At 36.9% G+C, this 20,125-nt stretch overlaps 1 protein-coding gene and 1 pseudogene across 2 annotated transcripts in view; one reads left to right on the top strand and one right to left on the bottom strand.

Annotated features, from left to right (window-relative positions):
• The window catches only part of LOC126764874 (protein gustavus), a 52,564-nt gene that overhangs the window by 21,892 nt on the left and 10,547 nt on the right, over positions 1-20,125 (bottom strand). The window lies entirely within an intron of this gene.
• Positions 16,282-16,484, top strand: LOC126765612 (small nucleolar RNA U3; annotated as a pseudogene).

The raw sequence follows: 20,125 nt of genomic DNA on the forward strand, positions 1-20,125 counted from the left end.
ACCAATTACCCAAAAAAAGGCACCGAAAACAAGGCAACCCAAAAAGGAAAATGGTTGTTGAATTTTAGAAAATTGACGCTAATTAAAAACTAAACTATAAGAGAAAAGAAAGCATCATAAGAAACATGCAAAAATAATTATTTACTATACAATAAAAAAAGGTATAAATTATAAACACAAAAAATTATTGTCTGGGGGGTGAGAAATTCCAAGTCAGGGTGATGGTACTAGGTCAGTAAAGTAAAACCCTCAAAGGGTTTGGCGATCGTATGTGTCAGTTTTTTTTTTATGACGTTTTAAATTTTTTCCTTATCTTGATGTTTTCTTCGCTTAGTTGTAACATTTTGGCAAAACCGTAGTTTTTTTTATTTTTGTTTCGCCACAATGTTACAACTAAGCGAAAAAACATCAAAAGGAAAAAATTTAAAAGGTCATAAAAAAAACTGACACATACGAACGCCAAATCCTTTGAGGGTTTTACTATACTGACCTAGTACCATCACCCTGACTTGGAATTTCTCACCCCCCAGATTAGCTGTTGTACTGTGTACTGTATTATAAGCCGACTTCAAGCCTAGATGTTTTGAAATGAGGACATTTCATTTTAACAGAGGGAAGAGTTAAGGAATGTATTCCTTATAGCAGTAACAAACATCAAAACAACCTTTTGTTTCAGTAAACAGAATGCAGAAACAACCTTGAGGTGGAACAATTGAAATGTACTATCACTACAACAAACAATCCTAAACAAACAAGTATCAAAACAACATTGAGTTTGAATACCACAACAACCTTATCTTAAAACAAAGCAAATGTATCTAAGCAAACAATATACTTACATATGTGTAAACAAACCTAAACAAATAATAAAATCTGTATCTTAACCAACTATCAACTAGTAATAAGTAAATATACATACTAGTTAGTATAAATAGAAGTAAGAAACATGTAATAAGTTAGTCTTAAAAATATAAGTAAAGAGTATACATTTCGGTGCAGCTCAAAATATATTCTTTTGACTCATTTTTATTTAATGTAAAAATTAACTAGCGCATTGTGTGAAAGATTAAAGCCCACCGTCAACAAACTGATTGGACCTTTTAAGTGTGGCTTTAGACTTGGCAAATAAACAACCGACCAGATATTCACCATACGCCAAATTTTAGAAAAGACCCCTGAAAGGAGAATCGACACACACTACCTCTTCATCGATTTCAAAGCTGCTTTCGACAGCACGAAAAGGAGCTGCCTTTATGCCGCGATGTCTGAATTTGGTATCCCCGCTACACTAATACGGCTGTGTAAACTGACTTTGAGCAAAACCAAAAGCTTCGTCAGGATCGGGAAGGACCTCCGAGCCGTTCGATACCAAACGAGGTTTCAGACAGACAGACACCTATCGTGCGACTTCTTTAATCTGCTGCTAGAGAAAATTATTCGAGCTGCAGAACTTAATCGAGAAGGTACAATCTTTTATAAGAGTGTACAGCTGCTGGCGTATGCCGATGATATTGATATCATTGGCCTTAACAACCGCGCCGTTAGTTCTGCTTTCTCCAAACTGGACAAGGAAGCAAAGCAAATGGGTCTGGCAGTGAACGAGGGCAAGACGAAATATCTCCTGTCATCAAACAAACAGCCGTCGCACTCGCGACTTAGCTCTCACGTCACTGTTGACAGTCATAACTTTGAAGTCGTAGATAATTTCGTCTATCTTGGAACCAGTATATGTACCACTAACAATGTCAGCCTGGAAATCCAACGCAAGACAACTTAATTGAGAAGTAAAGTCCTCTCTCGACGAACAAAAACCAAACTCTATAAGTGACTCATAATTCCCGTCCTGCTATGTGGTGCAGAGGCTTGGACGATGACAACAACTGATGAGTCGACGTTGCGAGTTTTCAAAAGAAAGGTTCTGCGAAAGATTTATGGTCCTTTGCGCGTTGGGCACGAAAACACTCTAGCTCTGAAAGTGTTCGACGCAGTACCCGCCGGGGGAAGCAGAGGAAGAGGAAGACCTCCACTCCGTTGGAAGGACCAAGTGGAGAAGGACCTGGCTTCGCTTGGAATATAAAATTGGCGCCACGTAGCGAAAAGAATAAACGACTGGCGCGTTGTTGTTATGTCACATCAAAATAATCATTTGTGTTTTGTATATACATACCTAATTGTTTATTTTGTATTTTGTAATATATGCTTGTCGTCCTGAGGTAAAATTATTCAACATAGAAGTTCGTGATAATTGTTTGTCGCAAGTGTTTTTGATTGATACATATTATTTAAAGAGGGTTGAGAATGACTTGGCGATGAACCACGTCCAGAACGGCCAATAAAATAATAGGATTGGTGCTTGAGAATCGACGATTACCAGTCAAAGATCTTACTGGCTTACTTACTTTATTTTCCGCCAAGGGTTTTGGGGTCATTGCACTTATACCCTTTTTTTCAGTTCCTTTTCCTCTTATGTACGTCCAGAGCTGTCCTTGTTGATATGCTGTATTTCTCTCGTTGTTTGTTGGTGTAGTCTCCCGTGACTATGTGTAGTAGTTGTGTTTTGTGTATATGTTATTACTGTTTGTATGTTTCTTAAACTTTGTACATAATTATACCGCGCCCGTATTTGATTTTAATAGGTTTTGTTTTTGTTGCTTTGGTTTTTAGTTTATTTCGCGCCCGGTTTTGATTTTTGTAGTTGTTTTTTTTTTTTTTTTTGTTCTTTCACTGTTTCTTATTTCAATGTTGTTTATTTCAATTTCTTTTATGTATCTTTTCACGCCACTTTCTATTTTCCGTGCGATTCTGTGGTTTGTTTCATTTTTCACTGTAACTTTGTTCTTTAATTTGTTCGCTTTAATTTTTTTTTCTTAGGTGCCTTTCGGAAAGGCTCGAAGGACCATTTGTTAACGTTTGCCACTAGTATACTTACTTGTTATATTGTAGTATACCTATGTGATGGAAAATAACGCCCTGGTTTTCACACTCGTTATAAAATATTTATTTTCTTTATTTGATGTTGTATTATTATATCGTAATATTATATTATTGCATATGTATATAACAGCGTTTGAAAAACTACGCTACTCTCGTAGCATTTCATTTTACTCTTGCTACCGCTCTCACTTTGTCGGGAGCCGCAGCATAGCCGTAGCATAACAATGTAAAGTGTAGAGCACATACTCTGCTCCGAGTTTTGTTAGGTAAAAAACTATAGCTGGAGCGGGAGCAAAAAATTAAATTCTGCGCTATGCTCTGGCGTAGCGGTAGCAAAAAATTGGGAGCGGTAGCACAGCGGAGCAAATGAAAATTTTCATGTGCTACAGCTCCCGAATGTGTTTGTTTTTTTTTTCTTTTTTGCTATTATATGGTACAAGTTGATATATGTATAAAAGAAAGTCGTTTATAAATCAAGAACGTGAGAAGCAGGGTAAGGACATAGGATACATTTTATCTCTTTATGCTAAAATTCAATACAGCTCATAAATACAAAAATTATATTTCAAATCATAAGCATTTGTTCAAAATTTATGTAATAATCATTTGAAAATTTTAGTTATTCAAAAATAGAAAGAAATAAGTAAAAATTTTCATTTCCAAACATGCTTAGTATATGGGTTATACTGATTTTGCTTCTTAACCAGGTAGTTTTTTTTTAAGACGAGCCCGTCCGATATATTTAATATCACAACAAAAAATGGCATTGGAATTTTCATCGTCAAGGCACTGCGGATACTTTGCTAGATTATTGGTCAAGGACGCAAATGCATTCATAACAAACCAAACGCGATATCTAACGTAAAGATAAAGCGGAATAATTGGAGTGTTGATAAAAAGGTTTATTATAATTTTAGATATACAGAAATCTTTTCGATTCTTTGCAATATACATTGAAGTATGTATATGCGAACAATTTCAAACTGATTCTTCCTAAAAAATTATAAAATTACTAAATATTGGGAATGGTAGAATAGAACTGCAAATACACAGTGCAATGGATTAACACATTCGCGTAAATTGCGGGAATTCCAGTCATTTATGTTTCCTTCATTAAAACAATTGCGGGAATTCCCGCGCTATATTCCCGCAATTTCTTCCGCACATATAAAAATGCCATAAAATACCTCTGATCTGTAGGAATTTAAAGATAAAAATCAGGATTGTAGTGTATTTTCTATGGAAAATTTTTACATGCCTCGGTCCAGTTCTTAATGTAAATATTTAGGACTAAAATTTACAGGGAATTTTTTTTTAGGGTATTTCCAAGGAAATTTCGTGACGGGACTGAAAAAAATTAATAGTTAAAAAAAAACACTCTAATGTATATAAAAAGGGGGAAAGTATATGTACATAGTTAAAATTAATTTCGAAAATTCATAGTAATTGAGTATTGTAATACATTTGGAATAGATGATGTTTTTGGTAATATAAAATTGGTAAATATTTTACATAATAAAAAAAAATTTATAATTTATTCAATTATTATCTAATTCACTTTATTAATATATTTCTTAAAATATTTGATTTTAGATTTATAAAGGCACTTGACGCAACAAGTGCCAAAATGATTTGCATAACATTGTTTTGTTTGAATTATTCAATTAATTCAAATATTATGCCAGAAAATAGCAAAAAGGAAAAAAAAACAACAAACACATCGGGGAGCTGTAGCACATGAAAATTTTCATTTGTTCCGCTGTGCTACCGCTCCCAATTTTTTGCTACCGCTACGCCAGAGCATAGCGCAGAATTTAATTTTTTGCTCCCGCTCCAGCTATAGTTTTTTACCTAACAAAACTCGGAGCAGAGTATGTGCTCTACACTTTACATTGTTATGCTACGTCTATGCTGCGGCTCCCGACAAAGTGAGAGCGGTAGCGATAGCATAGCAATAATTTTAGAAATTTTGCTGCTACGGAGTAGTAAATGAGAACCCTGGTATATAACACCGTGTCTGACCACTGTTGGGCACTGTTAGCAAACTCGGCGCTCCACGTCACTTGTCGGTGTTTGAGCAAAAAGTGGACATAGCAATAATAAGCGAGCAGTACAAAAATCTGGGTACTGAAAACTGGAGCTCTGATCAAACAAAAAAAGCTGCTGTATGGGCCTGCGGGAACAAGCCATTCCAAAGCAAGCCATTATCAGGACAAGCCTACTATACACGTGCAAAAATTTGTGGCATAAACTTTTACAGCTGCTACATCCCACCGAGCGTTCAACAAGTCGAATACGAAAGAGTTCTAGATAATCTGGTACGAGACATTGCCAATACAACAATGAACATTGTAGCAGGAGACTTCAATGCGTGGGCAATAGAATGGGGCAGCACCCACACAAATAGGAGAGGGGACGCGCTCCTAAAGGCGTTCTCAACGCTTGACATTGTGCTGTTAAATACTGGTAACAAGAACACCTTCGAAAAGAACGGACGCGGTTCCGTAATTGACATAACTTTTGCCAGTAGCTCCCTGGTGCGGAAGATTACCTGGCAGGTAAGCGACCTATACACGCACAGTGACCACCTTGCCCTCTTGATAGAAATAGACAACCCCACGCCGTTACAAGGATACTGTCCATCAAGAAAAGCCCAAACCAGAGGCTGGAAAGTCGACACCCTTGATGAAGAGGTATTCAAGTTGATATTGGATAGCTACCCGAACAACGCTGCTGCAGAAACGGAACAACAGGCGGAACACTTAATACGACACATCAGCAAGGCATGTGACGCCGCTATGTGCAGAAAAAGGCAAGGCACGCACAGGAAACCTGCATACTGGTGGAATGACGAAATTGAAGTCCTACGAAGCGAATGTCACAAAGCAAGGCGCCTGTGCCAAAGAGGGCGACAATCGACGAATTACGCAGTGCTACAGGAATGTTTTAAGAGGAAGCGAAACGACCTCAAAAAAACTATTAAAAGGAGAAAGGCCTGCTGCTTCAAAGAGCTGTGCAATAAACTCGACGAAAATCCATGGGGTGATGCCTACAGGATAGTGATGACAAAAGTTCGAGGACACAAAGGCCAAGCCCCAACCTGTTCCAAACTACTAAAGACTGTAGTAGAAACCCTCTTTCCCGCGCAACCGTCAGAAGAATATCGATCAGAAGAAACCGGAACAATACCTACACCAGTCACTAACAAAGAGGTTGTAGAGGCAGCAGAAAGGTTCGCCAATAACAAGGCATCAGGGCTGGACGGCATACCCAACAGGGCCCTAAAGATAGCCATCAAACACAACACTGACCCGTTCACAAGACTGTTCGAAAAGTGCCTACGAGAGGGCTTATTCCCAAAAATTTGGAAAATGCAACGTCTGGTTCTAATTCCAAAACCAAACAAACCGCCTGGAGAACCAAACTCGTACCGACCACTGTGCATGTTGGACACGGTGGGGAAAATACTAGAACGAATAATAAGCGTACGCCTGGAGCAACATCTCGAAAAAGAGCAACCCGGACTGGCCGATAACCAATATGGATTTCGCAGACACAGGTCAACAATAGACGCAATCAAAAAGCTTACTGACGTCGCAAGTAAAGCTATAGAAGGAACTCGATGGATGTATGGCTCCAAAGAGTACTGCGCGGTAGTCACTTTCGATGTTAAGAATGCCTTTAATTCAGCCTACTGGCCGCATATAATAAGAGCTCTCCAATTGAAGAAAACACCACCCTATTTGCTGAATATCGTCTCCAACTACCTGTCGGACAGGGTCCTGCTATACGAGACAGACGAAGGACCACAACGCTATATGGTGACGGGCGGAGTTCCACAAGGCTCAGTCCTAGGCCCACTCCTGTGGAATATCTTATATGATGGAGTGCTGCGCCTCCCATTACCCAAGCAGGTGCAAATAATTGGATACGCGGATGACATCGCGGTGACTGTGGTAGCAAAAGAAATTCACGAAATAGAGCGTTTGTGCAATCATACAGCGGAAAAAATCAAAGAATGGCTTAGGGTAACAAAGCTCCAACTAGCTGGCCAAAAGACGGAAGCAGTACTAATCACAAGCAGGAAGAAATTAGAGGTCGCTACACTCAATATTGACGGATATACCATTACCACACAGCAATCTCTGAGATATCTAGGAGTGATGATAGACTCGAGGTTAAGTTACAAGACGCATATAGACAAAGCTTGTGAAAAAGCATCTAGGGTGACGGCGGCGCTAACAAGGGCAATGGCCAACATTGGTGGACCTAGTCAGAATAGACGAGCCCTCTTGGCCAAAGTGAGTCAGTCTATACTTATGTATGCTGCACCCATTTGGGGGATAGCGCTGCAGCAGAAAACATACGCAGAAAAGGCGAAATCAATAGTACGACTGAATGCAATCAGAGTTGCATGTGCCTTCCGCACTGTATCACATCAGGCGGCTGGAGTTATATCAGGCCTCATGCCACCAGACATAATGGCCATGGAAATGAAGCGAGTATTCGACAAAACGAAAAGCAAAGGCGCTCGCTTAACAAATGAAGAGAGGAAGCAGGAAAGACAACGGAGCCTAACTGAATGGCAGAAACGATGGGACGAAGCAACTACGGGGAGATGGACGCACAGGCTTATTAGAAGCATACAACCATGGATAGAACGGAAACACGGGGAAACTGATTTTTACCTTACGCAGTTTTTAACAGGTCATGGATGCTATAGAGAATATCTATACAAATACGGACATGACGACGGAACAAACTGCTCCTACTGCAGCAACAGCAATGAAAATGCATTACATATCTTCTTTTCCTGCCCAAAATATGAAAAAGAAAGACTAGAAATAGAGAATTTGATAAACGATCGCGTGACTCCGGAGAACATAGTGCCTTACATGATCGAATCGAAGGTGGTCTGGGACAGAATGAGAGCGTGGGCAGCTATTGCTATGCAAGAGTTAAGAAAGAAAGAGTGGCAACGCAGCGAAAACAGAAGGATACATCGGAATCAGACCGAAATTGTGTGAATGAAGAGCCGAATGGCTAAGCTTGGTCCCACGATGTAATGCCTAACGGCGGTCCCGTGGGCCAAATACAAGCAAAGACGACGGAGTTTAGGGTTTAGTACGTAGGCGTACTGCGTCGCAAGTCCAGCTTGGGCGTGCGGCCAATACGAATCGTGCATATCGTCCGGAAAAATGACGATATCTTTGAAGATTCCCCCTCCGAAACAAAAAAAAAAAAAAAAAAAAAAAACGTCACTTGTCACTTGTCGGTTATAAAAAAAGAAATTGCGTTGATTGCGTTTTTGTAAAAAAATTAATAGTTGCGGATCGACCGTCTTACTTTGCGGATGAAACGAAAAAGGGAGCAATTTTGAGTGGTGAATAGATGCTGATTACGAGTCGTCTCGTTGATAATCGTGTGGTTGTTGTGTTGTAGTAATGATCGGTGTTAAGTACTGTGTTTGATGCGTGTGTGTGTGTATTGGTGTATGCTGTGAAATGTTGTGTGATGAGGTGTTGTGACGTGACGTGATGTGTGGTGATGTGATGTTGCAGAATGCTCATAGCTCATGTGAACAGTTGGAGTATCAAGAGCATCATTGAAAACCATTTTGAAAGTAACATGTCAACTGGCAACCGGAGGAATGAAGAAATATTTTGTGGATAGACGAATGTAAGATAGTTTTATTTGGTGGCATAGGGTCTAGGCAGTCGTCCACCAAATACGGAATACAATCCGCAATACACTCTTAAGACCGTCAAACATGGTGGTGCAAAACTGCTGGTTTGGGGAAGCTTCTCGTACAACGGCGTGAGACCAATCCATCTGATAAAAGAAACCATGGATCAGTACGTGTATGTGGATAAATTGAAAGTTATGCTGCTATACGCGGAATGGAATATGCCGTTAAAGTGGTTGTGTCAGCAAGATTACGGCCCGAAACATACAAGTAAATCTGCAAAGGTATGGTTTTGGGTCAATAAAGTTGAGGTTATGTCGTGGCCTGCTGAGGCGCCTGACCTTAATCCCATAGAAAATGTATGGGCAGATATTAAAAAATGTTTGCTGACCGTAGACCATTAAATACGAGGTAATTATGGATCACGGTCTACGAAGCATGGCAGCAAATCCCGCTGAAAAGGTATCGTGCATCTGATCGACTCTATGCCCCGCAGATGTGCTGGAGTAATAAAAAGCGGCGGTTACTCGACTAAATATTAAGCAAACTAACTACTATACTAGTCAGAATTTACAATTTTTTAAATTTATTGTTAGTTTTATTGAATTTTGTGATGCACTCCTATTATTTTGAACACTCAATTATTGAGGTTTTTATTTAAATAAGTTATTTTTTTTCGTTTACTGAGTATTACTAGAAATTTAAAAGTGCATAAAAGGACTGCATACGAGTAAAATGAACAATTCGTGGATAAAAAACAAATGAATAAAATTCTTGTTTTTGTTAAAAAACATAGCTTTATTGGGATGCACTCCTATTATTTTGAACACCTGTATATTTGAAAATTATCACCGAAAATTTGAAGTTTTTTCAGAAAACAGTTTAAGATATGTATGTATATATATGAGAGTAATGGTTAAAAAATTTTAACTTAGTGTAATCGGCTCCCAAAAACTTTAAGCGTGATTTTCTCGGAGGATTGTTTTCAGAGTCGGTGAAGAAAAGTTCTTTAGATCGGCTTGATATATGTACTTGTGAGATTTCCACCGTCGCAGTTCGGTTAAAGGATCTATGCACATATGTGGGAGTAGCAGAAACGTGTTTAAAATGTATTCTTAAGATCAGAAGATGCACCTCAGAACTATATTTCTGCTGAAATAAAAAATGCGAGGCAATGTCAGGCAGCGCAAATCAATTTGTTTTCTATGATCCTTTTGCGTATTGTTCCCAAAAAACTGTCTCAAAACACCACAAATGAGAAAGAATTTAAAAAAGAGTGAACTCTAAATTGTTCACAATTTTCTTTACACATATTTTTTGACATTTTTTCCATTATCAGAGATAATTTGAACGAAATATTATCAAAATTGTGTCCGTGTTTTGTATGAAGAAAGTAATGAAAACACTGTGTTCATGAAAGTTGTTCAGTTATGGTATCTATTTGATTATGAGGACTATTCTTATTGGCTAATTTCTCTGTATTTAATGGTGTTTGTAAATATTTTTTTAAAGTTATTTTTTAAATTTAAACATAGAACTTAAAAAAAGAACCGATTTAAAAAAATAATTAAAACTTTTTCTAAATATGTGCTTACTTCTTTATGTTCCGAATACCATAAATACTGACATAAATGTTTTTACGCATCAAAGCTTTCGAACATGCGCTCATACCCAAAGGTCATTCATTTTTACTCGAGTATACCTCTCATGACTTGAATCAATCCTATATTACTCGAGTAAATTTGGCTGACCTCTTCTTTCCGGCAAGCATACATTGGTTCGATTCAAGCAATCGTGGCAACACAATGTTCTAATATGATGTTATCTGAATCGAAATCGCCCATACCTTGTACTTGATGGTGATTACTGAGGAATAGATTGTTCATATTAGATGTCTTCGCTCGCCATTTCTATGTTCGCTTCAGCAATCTTGCCAACAAAAATTACATGTAAAAAAAGTTATCGAGTTGAACTCGTACCAGTGATCTGCAGTGAATGAGTTAAACACAACTTTGAGCTACTTGCGAAAAATTAAGTATGAAGCAAGCAAATTATTCACGAAATGAGTACAAGTGTCATTACTGCTCACTTACAATTATGAGAGAGAGTATTGGCTTCTGAGCTACTTAGCTTCTATTAAGGAAATATTCACAAGTGTTTGGATATAAGTTCACAATACTTACGAATCTTTGCTTAGGTTTCTGTGACAATTTTGAATCCGAAACACTTGTGAGTAGACGAAGAAGCTCAATTGAACGCAAGCCACTTAAACCATATGAGCCCCGAAAGTTACTATTATAAAAACGTCTGGTTACCAGCCTTTCTATCCAGTTAATAGAGTTGTCCGCTTAATAGAGAGTCCATTTAATAGAGCTTTCACTGTATTTTTTTTTTATTTATGAATTGTTTTTACTATTTTTTCTTCTAAGTTGGTTCGAACTGGACACAGTGTGCTAAATTTTACTAAAATCGGTTCAATAGTTTAGGAGTCCATCGCGGACAAACAACGATACACGTACTTTTTATATATGTATCGGGTGATTTTTTAAGAGCTTGATAACTTTTTTTAAAAAAAAACGCATAAAATTTGCAAAATCTCATCGGTTCTTTATTTGAAACGTTAGATTGGTTCATGACATTTACTTTTTGAAGATAATTTCATTTAAATGTTGACCGCGGCTGCGTCTTAGGTGGTCCATTCGGAAAGTCCAATTTTGGGCAACTTTTTCGAGCATTTCGGCCGGAATAGCCCGAATTTCTTCGGAAATGTTGTCTTCCAAAGCTGGAATAGTTGCTGGCTTATTTCTGTAGACTTTAGACTTGACGTAGCCCCACAAAAAATAGTCTAAAGGCGTTAAATCGCATGATCTTGGTGGCCAACTTACGGGTCCATTTCTTGAGATGAATTGTTCTCCGAAGTTTTCCCTCAAAATGGCCATAGAATCGCGAGCTGTGTGGCATGTAGCGCCATCTTGTTGAAACCACATGTCAACCAAGTTCAGTTCTTCCATTTTTGGCAACAAAAAGTTTGTTAGCATCGAACGATAGCGATCGCCATTCACCGTAACGTTGCGTCCAACAGCATCTTTGAAAAAATACGGTCCAATGATTCCACCAGCGTACAAACCACACCAAACAGTGCATTTTTCGGGATGCATGGGCAGTTCTTGAACGGCTTCTGGTTGCTCTTCACCCCAAATGCGGCAATTTTGCTTATTTACGTAGCCTTTCAACCAGAAATGAGCCTCATCGCTGAACAAAATTTGTCGATAAAATATTCCGGCCGAAATGCTCGAAAAAGTTGCCCAAAATTGGACTTTCCGAATGGACCACCTAAGACGCAGCCGCGGTCAACATTTAAATGAAATTATCTTCAAAAAGTAAATGTCATGAACCAATCTAACGTTTCAAATAAAGAACCGATGAGATTTTGCAAATTTTATGCGTTTTTTTTTTTTAAAAAGTTATCAAGCTCTTAAAAAATCACCCGATATAAAGATATGTAGCTCCTATAGATCCTTAGATTCAAGTATATCATTATCAATGTACTAAAAATAAGAAGTACATATGTAAGCGCGAAATTTTTGTATGTTTTCACGAATAAACTATACTCAGTTGAGTACTGATCTAATGGTATGCAACGAATTGCTCAAACAATTGTATAGAGAGAAGCAAGTAAACCAAGAGAAAGCAATAAGTGATTGTGAGATATACATATGTATTTACACTCATTGTTACACAAGCAAGCCATGCGATTGTGAGAAGATAATATTTTTAGTGAAAACAAGTTTGAGTGAACAATGGGGGTGATTCATGAATTTAAATCTATCATCGTAATATATAGAAAAAATGGAAAAAATAAAAAATTATGTATTCTAACGCGAAAAAAATAATTTCTTCACTCAGAGAGAATCGTAACACTATTGCACATGCATCAGAACACATGTTAGCTCAGAGTTACAACAAAATTGATGTTCGTGTGTTTGAGCATTTAGAACAATTTGTTCCATTCACTGGAAAGTAACGTTTATGTCAAATCAGTTGACGCTGGTCGGTACTTGAATCGATCAACAATATGTTCAGCCGAATTGATTTAATATTGTTTTCAGCACAAGTATTTGATCTGACTTAATCATACTCTTTGCACCTGTCTGGGCTAAACCTTGGCGTAAACCGAATGTCTTTAATATAACTTCCGATCGTCTGGTTGATTTTTTCGTCGTATGTTAAATTTAACCATTTGGTTGAGTTTACATAATACACATTGATTTTACAATAAATATTTCTAACACGAAGCAAAATGTAGTCACAAAACTAAGAAAGTCTCTGATTTATAATGTACATATGTATATAAGTTTATAAGATACCAAACTTGATTGTAATCAATTCGGAATTAATGAATGTTGAATTCTTAAACAACATTGCGGTTATAAAATTTTGCCGTCTGAAAGTAAATAGCGAGAGTTCGAGAGAGTTGGAGAAGGTCTTCAGATTAATAATATATAGTTTTGCTTCCGCAAACTTATAACTTTTATACAAAAAAATATATATTTATTTCAAAATCTTATCTATTGGGTAGTCGAAAAAAATCTTTTCGTATTTTGCCAGTAGATGTTGCAGTCGTATATCTCCAGTGCTACTAATTACATTGTGTCATACCATATAGTGTTGGAAAGGTGAGATTTCAGGCTTAACTTATCAAAAAAAAAATAAATTCGGGGAAGTTGAAAAAAATTTACAGCTGTTTATGAGTGAAAATAATGAAGAAATATATTTTAAATTTTTGAAGTTATACTTCTTATACGAGTTCGGAAAAGGTTGAGATAGATTCAGGTTGAGCAACCTTGCTCAATATGAATCTACGCAACCTTGTCTGCGAAGATGTTCGAGCAGCAAGCGAAGCGGTGACAATCGGCGATCGTTTGTTCGTTTCTTTCGGCACAGCTCGGCTTTTCTACCAACAACACAATGTTGCCATGCTTATGCTGTTGTTGTTTTTGTAAAACAATGTTTCAATTTTTGGTTGGTGACATATTCAATTAAAAAATCAATTCCGTTGGGATTCGAACCTACGTACCTCCTACGTGCTCATCGTAATTTTGAAACGCTTACCACCTAGACCACCATTGACACTTGAATTGCATTGTCCTAATTATGGTTTGGTTATGCATGAAAGAAATATACAATGGATCGCCGATTGTTGGTGACATCTTCATATACATATCTACGCATATGTATGTTTGTATGCTTGTGCATTATTTGTTTGGCAATGTATGCAAATATATGTACATATAAGTATATATGAATGTATGAACATGCAAGTCAATGCCCGCACATGTAATAAGTATCAGAGAACTGCAAAACTCACTTTTTCCTCGAATCAGCTCATACGCAAAAGTTTCTATTCAAGTCCAATCACTGAGCGAAACACAGCGTTGAGTAAAAATCAGCTCATGTTGCCGAATCGCTCATTCGCGTACAATGTGAGCCTTCGGTCCGAAATGCTTTGCTCACGTTTGCTCACTTCACGAAATATTTAGCTCATGCTCGCTCACTTTACGAAATGTTTAGCTCACTTTCGCTCAGTGATTGGAATTGAATAGAAACTTTTGCGTATGAGCTGATTTAAGGAAAAAGTGAGTTTTGCAGTTCTCTGGTATGTATATAGTTTTTGTATGCTTCGTTCGCGATCAGCTTATGTGTCACATGCATTGCACTAAGAATTTGGTACACAACTTATATTTTAGTATGTATTTGTCATCCCGTCGATATGGACCAAGAAGATATTTTAGAAAAAATACGTACAAACGCCTACACATTGTCAGCCCGACATAAGGGAAGGAGCCATGTTTGGAATATATTATCTGAAATTATTAAAGAGGATGGCACTATTTGGAATGGATTTACATATATACTGCCAATCCTGTAACAATATTTTAAAATATTTGCCAAAAAATTCTTCAAATTTAAACAGACATATGTATGTATGTATGTAAGTGCTGCAAATCGCTTAAGGAGACGGCGCTTTTATTCAAGCACAAGTGAGTTTATTCATATGCGTTGAGTTGGCTCATACCCATTGAGTTTGCTCATAGGTGTTGAGTTTGCTCTTTTGTGTTTTTGTTTTCATTCAACACGATCATTGTTGAGCCGAATGAGCGAACGCTTGAGTAGAGCTGCTTCAACACGAGCGTGAATAAACTCAGCAAGCAAACGAATTTACCGCAATTGAGCTGAATTTAGCTCAGTAGCGAAAACATTCACGAATGCCATTTTGAGCGCTTGAGCCGAATGTGCTGATAGTTCGGGTATTGATCGTGCATGAATATTTTTGCGCTCAACGGAAGCCATTCTCTGATAAGTATATTGATAAGTGATGAAAATATGATGTAGATACACAAGATAGGATAGAAGATGTGTGCCTTTTAATATTATGTATATTGCTGTGATAAATTTAATTTCTATTAGTAAGAAAAATATTTATTTGTATAGTATACGATGTTAAAAGCCAAAAATTAAAAATTTATTCTGTCGAGATTCGAACCTGAGACCTGTGGTCCAAGCGCTTACCACCAACACCACCATTGACACTTAGGTTGCGCTGACTTAAGTATGGTTTGGTTATGCATGTACATAAGAAACATACGACTAATAATTTTGTTTAAGTATAGAAATATGCTTTTGTAGAACATTTGCTTTCGCAAATATACAGACAAATGTGCAAACGACATAATAGATATATGTACATATGTATGTATGATTATTTCGCATTTTGCTTCTACGCCGGTTAAATTTCTATACAAAAATCGGCTGAAATGTGTGAGAAAATAAAAAAATGGACAACTAGGGCAAATAATTTTTAAAAAATTTATTGACAATTAAATATAAATGAAAATACATGTAAATTTACTTAAATTTATTTAAATTTATTGAAATTTCGTTTCGAATTTTTAGGCACTTTCAAATTAATTAATATAAGTAAAATTCACGACTTAACCCGCACACGTCTTATTCGCGCAAAATTTCCAACTTTATGAAAATTGGCGCAATTATTGACACTTCAATTTTATGTAAAGTTTAAAACTTGTTTACATATGAATATATAATATATTTGATTTTGGCGCAATTATTGACACTTGTCTTAATATACAAAATTGGGCCAAAACGAAACAATGAAATACATACATAATTACTTTTGCATGTCAATATGGAAATGCCGACGGCAAAACGAAATTGCTTACATTCGTACATTGCGTATGAATCATGAAAATATCATCATAATGTTTAGGTAAATCGTTTATATATTTAAAATGAGTTATTATAAAATAAGATCACATATTCAATTAAAAATAAATTCTGTTGGGATTCGAATCTACGCACCTCCTACGTGCTCGTCGTAACTTTTGAAGCGCTTACCACCTAGACCACCATTGACACTTGAATTGCGTTGTCCTAATTATGGTTTGGTTATGCATGAAAGAAATATACAATGGATCGCCGATTGTTACCTCTTTCCTTGCTGCTGCTGCGCATATGTATGTTTGTGTGCTTGTTCATTATTGAAGTTATACTGCTTTTTCTTTCCTTTGTCTTTCATTGCGAATTCTCAACTATTTTATGTACCTTTTGTTGAAATACCCTGCGTTGGCCGTTGAAAAATTAAGGCTATACTTTACAGGATTATTTCTGTAGTTAGTCTTCATTTACATTTTTTGGAAATCGACCCGCGATGACGAGGTATATCGTTTTATCTGACAGCGTGAGGTTTAAGAAGTTCATTTCTAATTGTGTCTTGTGGCATATTAGAAATGATGTTTCTTCGAAAATCGTCCGCTTACAACGGATAAAACGACTTCTGAGTGGTGATTTTAATGAATAAATTCCTTTTGGTTGAAATGCTCTGCATTGGCTGTTGAAAAGTTAAGACTATACTTCTCAGGATCATTCATTCCTTTCATTTCTTAAAAGAAATGGCCGCCGATTGTCACCCCTTGCCGCTGTAGCAGCTTCGCCTACAAACATGTGTAAATATGTATGTATGTATACGTATGATCGTGAATACATATCGACGCAGATTTTTGCGAGAAGCACCAGAAAGTTGTGCAATTTATGATTTTTAGCTTTTGCCATCGTTGCGAAAAGACGACTTGTTGGCAAAGGCATGCCCGGGGAGATAATAAATTATAATAAATTTATAAAATGTGAATTTAAGTTTTCTAGTTTTCTTTCACACAAAATGATATGCATTTCTTGGAATATCACTAAGAAGTATAATTTCATCCGCGCGTAGGGACTCCACGCACCTTTTTTTTTATAAAAAAAAGGAAGAATGCCACGCAAGTGAAGTTTAATAATATTTATAGCGGAAAAATGGCAAAAAGGTACATAATTGTGTATTTATTTATTAATATAAATATAAAAAAAATAAGTTGAAGTTTGATTAGAAATACGAAAAGACTTTTCGACTACCCAATAAATATAGTTAAAAAAAACTAAAAAACACGCTTTTAAAACATATCAAACTAAAAAGTGAAAAATAATTCCTGCATTATTGTGAGAAAAGCGTGGAATGCTCGATATATGACCAAGCACCCCACGCTTTTCTTACAATAATGCAGGAATTATTTTTCACTTTTTAGTTTGATATGTTTTAAAAGCGTGTTTTTTAGTTTTTTTAAACTATATTTATTTTTAATTTTTTAGTTTGATGTGAGAAACTGCAAATTTATTAAAATATGAACTATGGCATGTAGTATGGGTTAAGTAAATCGATAATTAGGCAGCATTTAATATCTACTCGTAACCTTTCATTGACTTATTGTTATATTATTTGCGACCAAGTTCTATTCACGACTTTACGAATTATTACTTCTTAATCGAATCATTTCTTCTAAAGCTTCAATGTTACATGGGGTTTTACCTGTCAACTTTGAACAGTCTAGTTCTTCAATTCGCGCACCGTCCAAAGATCTACAACGACTAAGTGCTACATAAGCTTGTCCAGCAGCAAACAGTCGAGAGCCCAGATAAATTACTGCATGATCTACTGTACAACCAGAGAACGTATATTTATAACATATATATCGTATATTTATAAATATACGTTCTCTACAAAACTAGTTTTATATAGATGTTGCATACTTTTAAGCGCATCTTTTTGGTGAGGTGCTTAAACTTATTATCGCCTTCCTACAGTGTCGCTCAAATATTCTAGGTTTCAGCACCACTTAAAAAAGTTACAAACATACATACATACATACAAGTGAAGCTAATAAAAGCGTATTAAAAATAAGTTGGGTTTTTGTCTCTTCGCTATAGCTGACTAAGCCGTTGTAGGAAATTAAAAATTTTCTGAACCTATGAGAATTTGCAAAAAAAAAAAAAAATCAGGAAAAGTTCAATTTTAACCGAGTGTAAATTCAAAAACAAAATTCATTACTCACTTATAACAGAAAATGTTAAATTTAGACAGAGAATGTTATTTAAAATTTAGCTAAGCTGCAACATACTGATTAGGGCAAGTAAATTCTGAAAGGTTCGAGCAAAATGCACAATACCAAGTTAAACGTCGAAAATCACTTCATTGTTTTTCACAATATTCTCCATTAAGATTGTAACGTGGCTTTTACCACCTTACAATAATTTACTCCAACACTGTACATCATTTATCCTTACCATACCTCAACATAGTGCTTTCCACCATACTAGAAATATCCTACACTTACTAAACTTCACCTCACTGCATTGACCAAAGCTACGCACACAATTTACCTCACTACGCTGACCAAAGCTGCGCTATGCAATAGGCAGTGGTAAGTGATGTAGTTAGTTTTTGTAGACGTTGCGTTGAAAAGGTATTACACCAAATCGGTGTAATACCAGTGCTCGCAATGACTCTGCCTTATAACTTAATCGATGTGTTAGTTTCCGCAGGCGTTGCGTCGAAACGATATCACACCAACTCGGTGTGATATCAGTGCGCGCAATGGCTCGACCGTAGTCTCAGTTGCGTTGCGATACAGCGATATCACAGCTGCGCTGCCTCGAGCAGCGTCACTACCGCAGCCTACACACCAGTGCACCGTTAACATATCAGTCACAGCTGCGCTGCCTCGAACAGCGTCACTACCGCCGCCTGCACACTAGTGCACCGTTAATATCGGGTGATTTTTTAAGAGCTTGATAACTTTTTTTAAAAAAAAAACGCATAAAATTTGCAAAATCTCATCGGTTCTTTATTTGAAACGTTAGATTGGTTCATGACATTTACTTTTTGAAGATAATTTCATTTAAATGTTGACCGCGGCTGCGTCTTAGGTGGTCCATTCGGAAAGTCCAATTTTGGGCAACTTTTTCGAGCATTTCGGCCGGAATAGCCCGAATTTCTTCGGAAATGTTGTCTTCCAAAGCTGGAATAGTTGCTGGCTTATTTCTGTAGACTTTAGACTTGACGTAGCCCCACAAAAAATAGTCTAAAGGCGTTAAATCGCATGATCTTGGTGGCCAACTTACGGGTCCATTTCTTGAGATGAATTGTTCTCCGAAGTTTTCCCTCAAAATGGCCATAGAATCGCGAGCTGTGTGGCATGTAGCGCCATCTTGTTGAAACCACATGAGTCAACATTTAAATGAAATTATCTTCAAAAAGTAAATGTCATGAACCAATCTAACGTTTCAAATAAATTTTATGCGTTTTTTTTTAAAAAAAAGTTTTCAAGCTCTTAAAAAATCACCCGATATATCAGTCACAGCTGCGCTGCCTCGAACAGCGTCAGTACCACTGCTTGCACACCATAGTGCACTGTTACCAAACTAACGCGATTAACATGGACTCGCATGGGATCCATAGAATACTGCATTGTACCGTACAGTCAACACCGTGTCTGGGAGTGACTACTCCTCACCAGAATATAGAAGGACCACCACCTTACTGTAATTACCGTGCCGATTTCGACAAGAACCAACGCCTGGCACACCAAATCCAATCGATTCCACCTGACTCGCCATATAAATATAAGCTGGTCTGGCTGTCCACATAAGGGGTGTGGATACATCTATTACAAAAAGTAAATATTGTTTGCTAAGAGTTCGTGGGTCCCAGTCGATGTGTGAGAGTTTGCATTGTCATGGTGAGGAGTGATCAGACTTCGACGGTTGGGTCTTATGATTTCTTGATAAAACAACTGGCAAACATAACGTTGGGTATCATTCAGAATTTTACGTTATGCGTTGTTCTATTGGATTACATATAAAATTATGGAACTTTAAATACAAATATATCGAAAACTATAAGTCTGGGGATTAAGGGGTAGGGATAGTCAGAATTTTCAAAAAATTTAGTTTTTTTTTAATTTTCGTTATCGTCGTCGTCGTCGTCGTTATCTTAAAAATATTCTCTGAAAATTTCACGTTGATCCGATAATTAGTTTTTGAGTTATTCGACAAGTAACAAAGAGAGCTCGGGCACTTCAAAACGCTAGTGTGAAACTTTAAACGCGTTTTTCT

This window comes from Bactrocera neohumeralis, unplaced genomic scaffold (genome assembly GCF_024586455.1).
Source record: "Bactrocera neohumeralis isolate Rockhampton unplaced genomic scaffold, APGP_CSIRO_Bneo_wtdbg2-racon-allhic-juicebox.fasta_v2 cluster10, whole genome shotgun sequence".
NCBI classification, from domain to species: Eukaryota; Metazoa; Arthropoda; class Insecta; order Diptera; family Tephritidae; genus Bactrocera; species Bactrocera neohumeralis.